An 11368-nucleotide genomic window follows, 5' to 3' on the forward strand; every position below is an offset into this window, starting at 1 on the left:
GATTGTCCTCTGTGTCTCTATGTGTGTGTCTCTATGTGTGTGTGTGTGTGTGTGTGTGTGTGTGTGTGTGTTTTGTGTGTGTGTGCACGTGTGTGTGTGTAAGTGTGCGTTGTGTGTGTGTGAGATTTCCGTACCACTGTTGCTATATATGGTTATCGTTGTTGTTGTTTTTGTTTTCATTTGTTTAAATATCATGCATTTACAATATTGTCCGCCACATTACTCGTTTGTTTCTAAGAGCACATTTATAAGTTTATCTTGTTGTGCTCCCTTAATTACAATTTTCAATTACGGCTCTGTATTTATGCAACTGAATAAAACTGTTTAAACCAACTCGAGCCGTTCCAAATAATGTTCACCATATCAAGGGTTGACTGTCAGACGACTTATCTTGCTTTTGATACGTCAACTAGGGGATTGTTTTGAGGCTTAGAAATACCCCAGATTTAATTATCAATACTTCGGGGGAATTCAAGACATTTTGTGGATTGTTTGTTAACAGTATTATGATGCAAGCTCATTATCAGATGCTCATGGTTGTGTTTTTTATTTCAAGATTTTTGTGATGAATGATACTCCAGGGCTATCGGTTTGAAAATCATGAATGTCAAAAACTTGTAGCCTGTTGTGGGTTGTCTTGTAAGGGGTATTGTTCATAGTCAATTCCTAGAACTACCAGACTTTTGACTCCATACTGTAATCAAAGATTTTTTGCTGTCTTCAAGGGACATAAGCAGAGTACTAGACTAATGTATTTAGGAAAACGATACTCTGCAGAAAACTGCATGTCTGCAGAAATCATACCACAGCACAAAGTGTTAAATTCAAAGTGATAAAATATGTCTGAACAAATCAAGCCCTTCCACAAGATGTGACAGTTGAGAGTGATAACGTGATACGATTTTTAAGTCACTAAGAGTGGAAAAACATTGATGTGACGGGACTATATGACTTGTCCCACCAAAGTCAGGACTTTTATTGTACTCTAAATTATTATTATGCGCTCTCCCGCATCCGTTGCGAAGATGACCAACAGTGGTTCCTGCAACATAGAGAATCCAGATCCAGATCCAGATCCAGAAGATAAGGTTTTCTGGCAGGCAACCCTCAGTATAGTCCCTGTGAAGAAGAGCAGCTCAGTTGTATTTTAACATTGCCAAAGAAAGATGCAAGAAAGGTCGAAGGAGAAAGAGACCCAGTTACTGTCCCAGTGAAACAGCTGAAAATGACTTGTCATTTTATTTTCTGTACATTTAATGTCCTGAATACAATATGCTATTTTTAAGTCCCTGTCCCATGTTAATAACAAAATGTTATTAATTTGTGTGAAATCAGATTCAACATTTACCCAGAATGTATGCTTGTTTTCTTGTTTAATTGATCCGCTTTATTTTATAAACATATCAAAATTGGGAGCCTATTTGTTACACTTTATCAAGCGTTTCAACTAAGTTTTCTGCTTAGCCATTCTGTGTGCAGTTTGAACCCATCCTACCCATAAGTAATTGTTTATAAATGTAAAAAAATTCAAAATAATTTTTTGTTTACGTAAACCATTCATTGTTTACCTAAACAATTCATTGTTTACGTAAATAATTCATTGTTTACGTAAATAATTCATTGTTTACGTAAATAATGTATTGTTTACACAAATAATCACTTATTTCACAAAATAATATTTTTTGGGTGGATAAAGTGAGCAGTTGCTAAATAAATCATTGTTTACCTATATAATGCATTATTTAGCAGATTCGCTAATTATTTAGGGGAATCAAGAATTGACTTCTAAGCTTCATTTTTTTTGATAAACAAAATAATATCCAAACAACAGCTATTTTAAGATAAGAGTGTGTGGAGAGACCTTGTATTCAATTATAGTAATCACTGAAAGACCTAAAACTTAGTTCAGAAGCGAATCCTAGAAACCCCTAAATAATGGAAAATGTGTTGGCTAAACAATTCATTGTTTACGTAAATAATTCATTGTTTACGTAAATAATGATTTATTTAGCAACATTGCTGATTGTTTATAAACAATGTAATATAAGTCTAAATAATATATTGTTTACGTAAACAATATATTATTTAGACGTATTTTACATTGTTTGTAAACAATCAGCAATGTTGCTAAATAAATCATTATTTACGTAAACAATGAATTATTTACGTAAACAATGAATTGGTTTGGTAAATAATGAATGGTTTACGTAAACAAAAAATTATTTAGAATTGTTTTACATTGTTTATAAACAATTACTTATTTAGCACATGAGCTTCTAAATAATGATTATTTAGCTAAAACTGGTGAAAAAAACATGAAAAAGTATCCAAATAATTATTTGACAAATGGAATGCCATATTTCTGGACAGCAAACTCTAAAAGAAATTCTTTTCATCACAAAAGCGATTTTTGGAATTGACTGACGTAGTCCGGAAGAATTCATGCATCAACTTAAGTCACGTATTCGACATCATCACTTCGCATACCTTATGGTCTCGGTATTTCGTTGGCCTTCATATTTCCTACTTGTAAAATGACCCTCAAAGCTAACCGAGACTAGTTGAGGTTGTATCAATGCGCCCCGCCAGCAGGTTGTTAATGGATTTTTTAGCAAGTTATCAACAATTAATGACCGGTAATTTTTAATCAAAGGATCTGTTTCATTAAAACACCAACTTGATTGAATTACAATAAAGTTTAATTATGGATTGAATATTACAGCATATGATTTTATTTCTGTACATACCAGAAATGTTTCCTTCTTTTAAATACTCTTTTTGTGCATTGTCTATGTCAGAAAACTATTTTGTAATGAAACAGTTTTACCATTTCAAGAGATCTGGAAAATATGTTTGTGACAGCTGCACTTAAAAAAAACCCGAGCATTCCAATTATAGTGACGCTCAAAGTCTGGCCGTGTGACTTTGATCTGTACGGTTTTCTCATGCTCTGTCATGCATATTGTGAGATTTGGCAGTTTTGCAGAATCTCAGCATTGATAACTGGTACTATTTGGCGAAATAGATATTGCATTTAAAATCAGCTGTGAACCATTCCTTTATAAATAAATCCCTGCGCCTTGAATATGTGCGCGATATAAATTGCATAAAAATAAAAAATAAAGATAAAAAAAATAAATCCCAGCGCTTAGAACTGTACCCACGGAATACGCGCGATATAAGCCTCATATTGATTGATTGATTGATATATTTTTATGTTGCTTTGTTTGATATTACGTCCCTTCCCCAACCTCTCACCCTTTGTATATTGTTAATCTGAAACATTGAATTATCTTCAACATGTACACATGATTTGGTTGGTACCAATATTATGTTACACTTTGAGTCGCAAATATGGATCTAAATTTGGGATTTCTTCTGTGTGAATCACGTTTGATTTTCTGAATGTGCATGGAGAATAAATTAGCCCTCTTTTCAACTTTTTCTTATGCATATATATCTGCTAAACTCATAGTCAAGGGAATTTTGCAGTCAGGAGAATTGATTTTTTTTCTTGACTGGACTTTATTTCTGATTGTTTGTGATCCAAGTTGACTTTCTTATTATTTGCGCTTTATTTGAGATGAATGCATGGTCGGCATTTTTGAATGTTTGTTATTTACTCAGGAATTGAGTGTTGATTCAGGATGTAATAAACACTTGATCTGACACTTGGAGTGATCAATAAAATGTATGGAAAAGTTGTGTCTAAAATGTGAAATTGTCCAATTTTATGAAATTGGTAAAACAGTGCCTGACAAGTGAAAGTAGCGGTTCATTACTAGTTTGTTTTAACTGAAGTTTGAAACGATCCTGCAAGTTTGGCTTCCTCCCAAACTAGACAGCCGAACAAACAAAAAAAGCAGCAGCCTGCTGATTTTACAGATGAAGTAAACTTGTTCAAAAACAAAGCTATAATACAGTGGAACCTACCCCCCGCGGGTTAGGGGGAAGAATTTACCCCTCCCTGGGCCCCCCGCTGGTTAGGGGGAAGAATTTACCCCTCCCTGGGCCCCCCGCTGGTTAGGGGGAAGAATTTACCCCTCCCTGGGCCCCCCGCGGGTTAGGGGGAAGAATTTACCCGATGCTCCCCAGCATGTCGTAAGAGGCGACTAACGGATTCTGTTTCTCCTTTTACCCTCGTTAAGTGTTTCTTGTATAGAATATAGTCAATTTTTGTAAAGATTTTAGTCAAGCAGTATGTAAGAAATGTTAAGTCCTTTGTACTGGAAACTTGCATTCTCCCAGTAAGGTAATAATTATATTGTACTACGTTGCAAGCCCCTGGAGCAAATTTTTGATTAGTGCTTTTGTGAACAAGAAACAATTGACAAGTGGCTCTATCCCATCTCCCCCCTTTCCCCGTCGCGATATAACCTTCGTGGTTGAAAACGACGTTAAACACCAAATACAGAAACAGTGGAACCCCCCCAATTTAAGACTTCCCTCTTTTTAAGACAATGTATGTCTCTGCATGAAGTGAATACCCTCTCAGATATATCGCTATTATAAAAAACGCTCGCGCTGAACCCGAGTACTCTTCAGACATTCACACACACACACACACACACACACACACACACACACACACTCTCTCTCCCTCACTCCTTCTCTCTCTCCCTCTCTCTCTCTCTCACACACACTCACACACAAACACACACACACACACACACACACACACACTACCACATCTCCATTCTAAAACACGTCACGTTCCAAATCAAAAGACGACATTCTATTTTCTTACGTCACTATTCTTGATTTACGGTACCATTCGGCGGCTTTGCTACGAGTATGGCATAGTCTTGGTTTGCCGAGACCTTGCACCGTTCTATCAGACTGCCTGGCTGGCTGTTGCACCGCGAATTCCTCCCACCGCCAAGTCGTTTTTTTGTGGTTTATTTCGCATTTAGGTCCCAGGTAACATTATGAAGTTTTAATACGATCAATCGGACCTATTATCAAGTTAGTGTATCAACTTTTGAACGAACTGCGCCCAGTAGTTTCCCAGCAATAAGCTGTTAAGTCGAGACACACACACAGACACACAGACAGACAATTAAAGTCTGCTGGACCCTTGTACTAGCGTACTCGGGGATGAACTTGTAACTTATCAATGGGCTTTGGCAATCAAACTTGCCATATTTACCTATTTTCAGACATAATGAATTGGAAAGGCTGTTTTACTAACCTATGTTGCTTTCAGACATTTTCTGGATCAGTTAGCTTCTTATCTGTCTTTTTCAGTCCTGTGTTCATTATTTGTAAAACAATCTGTGAAGGTGATTACATAAGGTCCAAAACGCCTCTGTCTATGTTTTGTTAATAGTCAAGATGAGTCCAGTTTCGGTTACTCCTGTTTTGGGTAGACAATAGATGAATCCCGAAAATAAGTCTGTCGGGTGTGTATGGGTTGTGAAAGAGTGAATGCCCTTGACTTTTACTCGGACAAACATTGGATTTGGAGGGGCCAATCACTAGCGAGGAATGTGTCGGAAACACGTGGACAGGAGTACGTGTGATTTTATTTGTCTGAGGAAAAGCAAGGCCGGCTATTCACTGTTTCACAAGCCATACAAACCCGACGGAGTTATTTCCCAACATGGTCCATTATGCTTGCTGCTGTTTGGTCATTATCGCAAAATGCACAAGTAATGCAAAGATGTAAAACTGATTTGGAAATTGAAACCAACCCAAACAATCCACAAAGTCAATGTACATGGTTGTTGAAAGCTGCAAAGCCCGGTAGAGTTGATGGGGTCTATGTCGACCAAAAGAGTGGGATTGCCTGTAGGTGGAGTTCCTGTAGATGGATTCCCTGTATACAGGGAATACCACAGGGTGTAGTTCCTGTAACGTTTCGCTGATATCGCTTAAAGTCACGTGACGCTTGGCGACATCGGTAGAATTTGATGGGTTTTTGATCTTTTTTGATATTTCTTAGAAATTGGAGTATGGTTTGCAAGTTTTATTGAAAAACTCCACCCTGTGGGATTCCCTGTATACAGGAATCCCCCTACAGGAACTCCTCCTACAGGAACTCCTCCTACAGGAACTCCACCTACAGGGAATCCCACTCTTTTGATCGACATAGATCCCATCAGCTCCAGTTGACCACTTAAATAAGGGAGCCAACCATGTCATGTATGATCATTAGTAGGAATCATGGCAGGGGAGTTGTCTCCCTTTAACCGATAAACCAAATTTTTAGTCTTCAGTCTTTGCTGTTTTCTGCTTCAGTGTGTATTCCTTCTCTTTCTTTAATTTAGTTTGTGTGCACTCTTTTCTGCTCTAGTTTGCTGTCTTTTGTTTGCATTTTTATATTTAGTCAAGTTTTGACTAAATATTTTAACATCGAGGGGGAATCGAAACGAGGGTCGGGGTGTATGTGCGTGTGTGTGTGCGTGTGTGTGTCTGTGTCTGTGTCTGTGTGTGTGTGTAGAGCGATTCAGACTAAACTACTGGACCGATCTTTATGAAATTTGACATGAGAGTTCCTGGATATGAAATCCCCGAACGTTTTTTTCATTTTTTTGATAAATGTCTTTGATGACGTCATATCCGGCTTTTCGTGAAAGTTGAGGCGGCACTGTCACGCCCTCATTTTTCAACCAAATTGATTGAAATTTTGGTCAAGCAATCTTCGACGAAGCCCGGACTTCGGTATTGCATTTCAGCTTGGTGGCTTAAAAATTAATTAATGACTTTGGTCATTAAAAATCTGAAAATTGTAAAAAAAAAATAAAAATTTATAAAACGATCCAAATTTACGTTCATCTTATTCTCCATCATTTTCTGATTCCAAAAACATATAAATATGTTATATTCGGATTAAAAGCAAGCTCTGAAAATTAAATATATAAAAATTATTATCAAAATTAAATTGTCGAAATCAATTTAAAAACACTTTCATCTTATTCCGTGTCGGTTCCTGATTCCAAAAACATATAGATATGATATGTTTGGATTAAAAACACGCTCAGAAAGTTAAAACAAAGAGAGGTACAGAAAAGCGTGCTATCCTTCTTAGCGCAACTACTACCCCGCTCTTCTTGTCAATTTCACTGCCTTTGCCATGAGCGGTGGACTGACGATGCTACGAGTATACGGTCTTGCTGAAAAATGGCATTGCGTTCAGTTTCATTCTGTGAGTTCGACAGCTACTTGACTAAATGTTGTATTTTCGCTTTACGCGACTTGTTTTTTCTTTAGTATACTGATTGTCAGTGAAAAGAATAGCTCATAAAACAACACATTGCCTCAAACACAGTGCCACCAACCCAGTTCAAAACTCACTTGCATTTTCAGAGCACTGAAGCGAAGAGGTTTGTCGTGACCTTGACACTAGCCGGCACCTGGAGGTCGTGCAGCTTCACGCATCAGTGACCGTCACCACTGGAAAGTTCCTCGCTCACTGAAACGACACAGTGTGGTGTAGTTATGAGCGAGCACGTCATTTTTAGTGTGTGTGTGTGTGTATATATATGTGTGTGTGTATGTGTGTGCGTGCGTGCGTGCGATGAATCAAGCTGTTTTTATTTTCTAAAGTTTCACGATAGAATATTAAACAAACAAACAAAGACTCAAACAAACAAACAAATAAGCACACACAAATACAAACAAACAAACAAAGACTCAATGAAATAAGCACACACGCAAACAAAGACTTGAAACAAACAAAATGACCATGCTATATTTGAAGTGGTATTGGACACGGCAAGGAATGTGAAGGGAAGGGACGCAAGGAGGAAGGTGGAAGGGGGTGTACGGTCAACGCATCTGTCGTTTCACAGCCCCCCCTCCCCTTACACACACTCACACTCACACCATGTTGGGGAACACCCATACTGATTTCATTCTTCGGATTAATTTCCTGAGCAGCTAGCAGAATGAAAACCATTATTGATAGAACACTGTTTGCAGGCGTATCGTGTTATTTCCTGTTCAGTCCTAATGCCGGCAGACGGCCGTTATCCAATGCAATACAAAGACTTTACCTAGCAGCAAAACACTGTTAACCTAATTCCACACACCCGGTTCAAACGCAAACACGAATTCTGTGTTGGCAAGGGCAAAACAACTCAAATTTGTCATGGGACAATTAACTGCTTTTTGTATGTGTATTGTTGGAGTATAGGCTACTCTTTCATGTCTCAAGGCCAGCTCTACGCGGATATTAATATGGAAGAGGCCGGCCGCTTCGAGCACATGATGCAGGAGGGATAAACGTGTGTGTGTGTGTGTGTGTGTGTGTGTGTGTGAGGGGGGCAATTTATGAACATACTATGATCAGAATAAGATTCCTACATTATGTCTTTTCACACCAAGATATGAATGCAGGATAAATGATACTGCAAATCGGCCAGCAATTTGTGCAACAGTGTGACGAAGTACATAGTAGTTCTACTAACAAAAGTAGCACACATAGTAAACACTGTGTTCAAAATGTGTGACAGCAAACGTGTAAAACATTGGAACTCTTCTTCTACGATTATGAGCTGAAATTCCCACGAGTTTGTACGTGTATGACCGTTTTTACCCCGCCATTACGGCAGCCATACGCCGCTTTCGGGGGATGCATGCTTGGTATCTTCGTGTTTTTATAACCCACCGAAGTCTAGAGCTGGCATACAGGATCTTTTCCGGGCGTACTTGGTCTTGTGAATGCGTGTATACACGAAGGGGGATGAAGCACTAACAGGTCTACACATAAGTTGACCTGGGATATCGTAAACATCTCCACCCTTAACCCACCAGGCGCTGTCGGGATTTGAACACTCAACCTTCGGCTTTTGAGGCCGGTGTTTTATTCACTAGGTCACTGCGCCCGTCATTGGAACACTTCAACTTGACTTAGAGTCTGTCTGTCTGTCTGTCTTTGTTTGTTCGTTCATTCATGGGCTGAAACTCCCACGGCTTTTACGTGTATGACCGTTTTTACCCCGCCATTTAGGCAGCCGCTTTCGGAGGAAGCATGCTGGGTATTTTCGTGTTTCTATAACCCACCGAACTCTGACATGGATTACAGGATCTTTTTTCGTGCGCACTTGGTCTTATGCTTGCGTGTACACACGGGGGTGTTCGGACACCGAGGAGAGTCTGCACACAAAGTTGACTCTGAGAAATAAATCTCTCGCCGAACGTGGGGACGAACTCACGCTGACAGCGGCCAACTGGATACAAATCCAGCGCGCTACCGACTGAGCTACATCCCCGCCCTGTCTGTCTGTCTGTTTCTCTGCAGTATCATAAGACACTCTGCTGTCTCAACTATGACTTCGCCGCCACACAGAACTAGATTGTCACTCCCAGGTTATGAGTTCTGAGCAAGACGTACGTGTCAATGTCCATGTGCACTTACCGCTTTTACTGACATTCTTTTCCGGCCAGCGGGAGGTCCGGGCGTCACTGGTGTTTGCACAATGTCTGAAAGTAAACCGGCGGAACACAAGTGTAGATTATGGACGGTATATGATGTATCATGTGAACCGTTGTTCGTGTTAATACTTTTTCTCTTGTGCGCGGCGGCATGATGTTTGCTGGCATCTCGGATTGCTTGGGATATGGCCTTGGAGACTGCTTCAAAGTCTTTGTTTGATGTGCGGGTGTCAGCAAAACCCTCATAGAATTTCAGTTCTGTTCGCATGTAGCCTATCAAACTGCTGCTGAACATGTTCAATAGCTTCGTTTCCCGCACATCTGATGATCTTACGGCGTAGCCCTCAACATTTAACCGCAATTATTCTGAGATTTTAATGACGCATTCCTTCCCTTGCGAACCATCTACATTTACTTAAACATAGGAGATCGCACAAGGCTTTAACGTGAGATGGAAAAAAAGCATCTTTCCACTCGAATACCTATCTATCTATCTATCTATATGCGGCTTGTGTCTGTCCGTCTGTGTGTGTGTGTGTGTGTGTGTGTGTGTGTGTGTGTGTGTGTGTTCGCGATGCACGGCCAAAGTTCTTGATGGATCTGCTTCAAATTTGGTGGGCATATTCAGGTAGACCCCGGACACAACCTGGTCGATGAGAATTTTCAACACGTGCTCTCAGCGCGCAGCGCTCAACCCATTTTGGTTTTTCTGTTCATCTTCCCAGATCCATTCCTAGTAACTCTTCCTTATCTTCTCCAGTGTTTTGCGTTTATCTCCCTTCCTTCGTGTGGCGTCAATCCATATTCCTGTTACTATTTTTAGAAGGTCACTGTCCATAACGCTTTCATCCCGGCGAAGTCGGATATTCCCGTTACTATTTTTAGAAGGTCACTGTCCACATTAACGCTTTCATCCCGGCGAAGCCGGGTATTCCTTTATTTCCTTTACTTTCCGGGTATTCGGCTCTACTTCTTCTCGGCGAAGCCGGGTATCATTCGGCTCTACTTCTTCCCGGGGGCGTTAAGCAAACAAACAAACAAACTTCTTCCCGGCGAAGCGGGTATTCATTCTAGTCAAAGATGTACAGCCTGCGTGGCTGATTTCTGTGCAGAGCGGTAATAGTTTTTAGAATGAGTTTCGTATCGGACACACATATCAACCCATACAAATAATGTAGCAAAGTGCAAAGGAAGCATGCAGCCACACTGTTGATTTTCGGTATGTGTCCAAGTGTCAGGATGTTCACATTCCTTGAACAAGCCCGGGCAGATCTGTGTAAGTTTACCTGAGGATAACGTGGATAAGGATAAGGATAAGATTTGAAGGCACTGTTTGAGACGGGAAGTGCTTCAGCAAAGAGCAATGCTAGCAACATACTGTGGTTTAGTTGTGCTTCCTGGGAACTATTGTCACACTTGTGTGGCCAGCAGGCGAGGACTTTATATAATACCCATAACAGTAACACTCACAGCTGTTTAGACGAATAAAATATTGGTAATGTTCATGTTAGTTGAGGGCTCGAAAATACACTGTATTTGAACGGTCAAAAGTCTACTCCATAATCAAGTCTTGGTTTTACATTTTGGAAAGAAGACGGTTTGCAATGTTCCTGAATTATTCATTTCTTTTCAGTTATAAGTGACACTGAGAGATCTTACCACAAAACCGCGATTGTTATCATGCATGCTTGTGGAAACGCACCAAGCACTTTCAATAAGTGTGTACACGTCAGTGAAGGTGGGGGTGGTGGTTGTGGTGGCATTGGTGGATTGAGGTGGGGGCCTCTCCAATCAAAAGTGTAAAAAGAAATGAAGAATCAAATCATGAACTCACAACAAGAAGTGTGTGTTCAGTGCGATAACTTTCCACCAGGGTAGTCGGAGGTTGACTTGGTAAAGAAAAGAAAACTAGCATAGAGGGGTGTGCTAAAACTATTGCGTTTTGGATCACTGGGCCTCAAAGAGGAGAACAAGCTGGCGGGTTGTTGTG

The 11368-nt window shown here is 39.9% G+C and overlaps 1 long non-coding RNA gene across 1 annotated transcript; it reads right to left on the reverse strand.

The window, feature by feature from the left end:
- Nucleotides 1–983: 983 nt before the first annotated feature.
- On the reverse strand, nt 984–9456 carry LOC138951612 (uncharacterized). The gene is made up of 4 exons (XR_011451185.1): nt 9362–9456; nt 7297–7414; nt 5694–5803; nt 984–1119 (listed from the first exon to the last, which is right to left on the reverse strand). It is a non-coding gene; the product is annotated as an uncharacterized lncRNA (long non-coding RNA).
- Nucleotides 9457–11368: the final 1912 nt, after the last annotated feature.

This window comes from Littorina saxatilis, linkage group LG17, assembly GCF_037325665.1.
Source record: "Littorina saxatilis isolate snail1 linkage group LG17, US_GU_Lsax_2.0, whole genome shotgun sequence".
NCBI lineage: Eukaryota > Metazoa > Mollusca > Gastropoda > Littorinimorpha > Littorinidae > Littorina > Littorina saxatilis.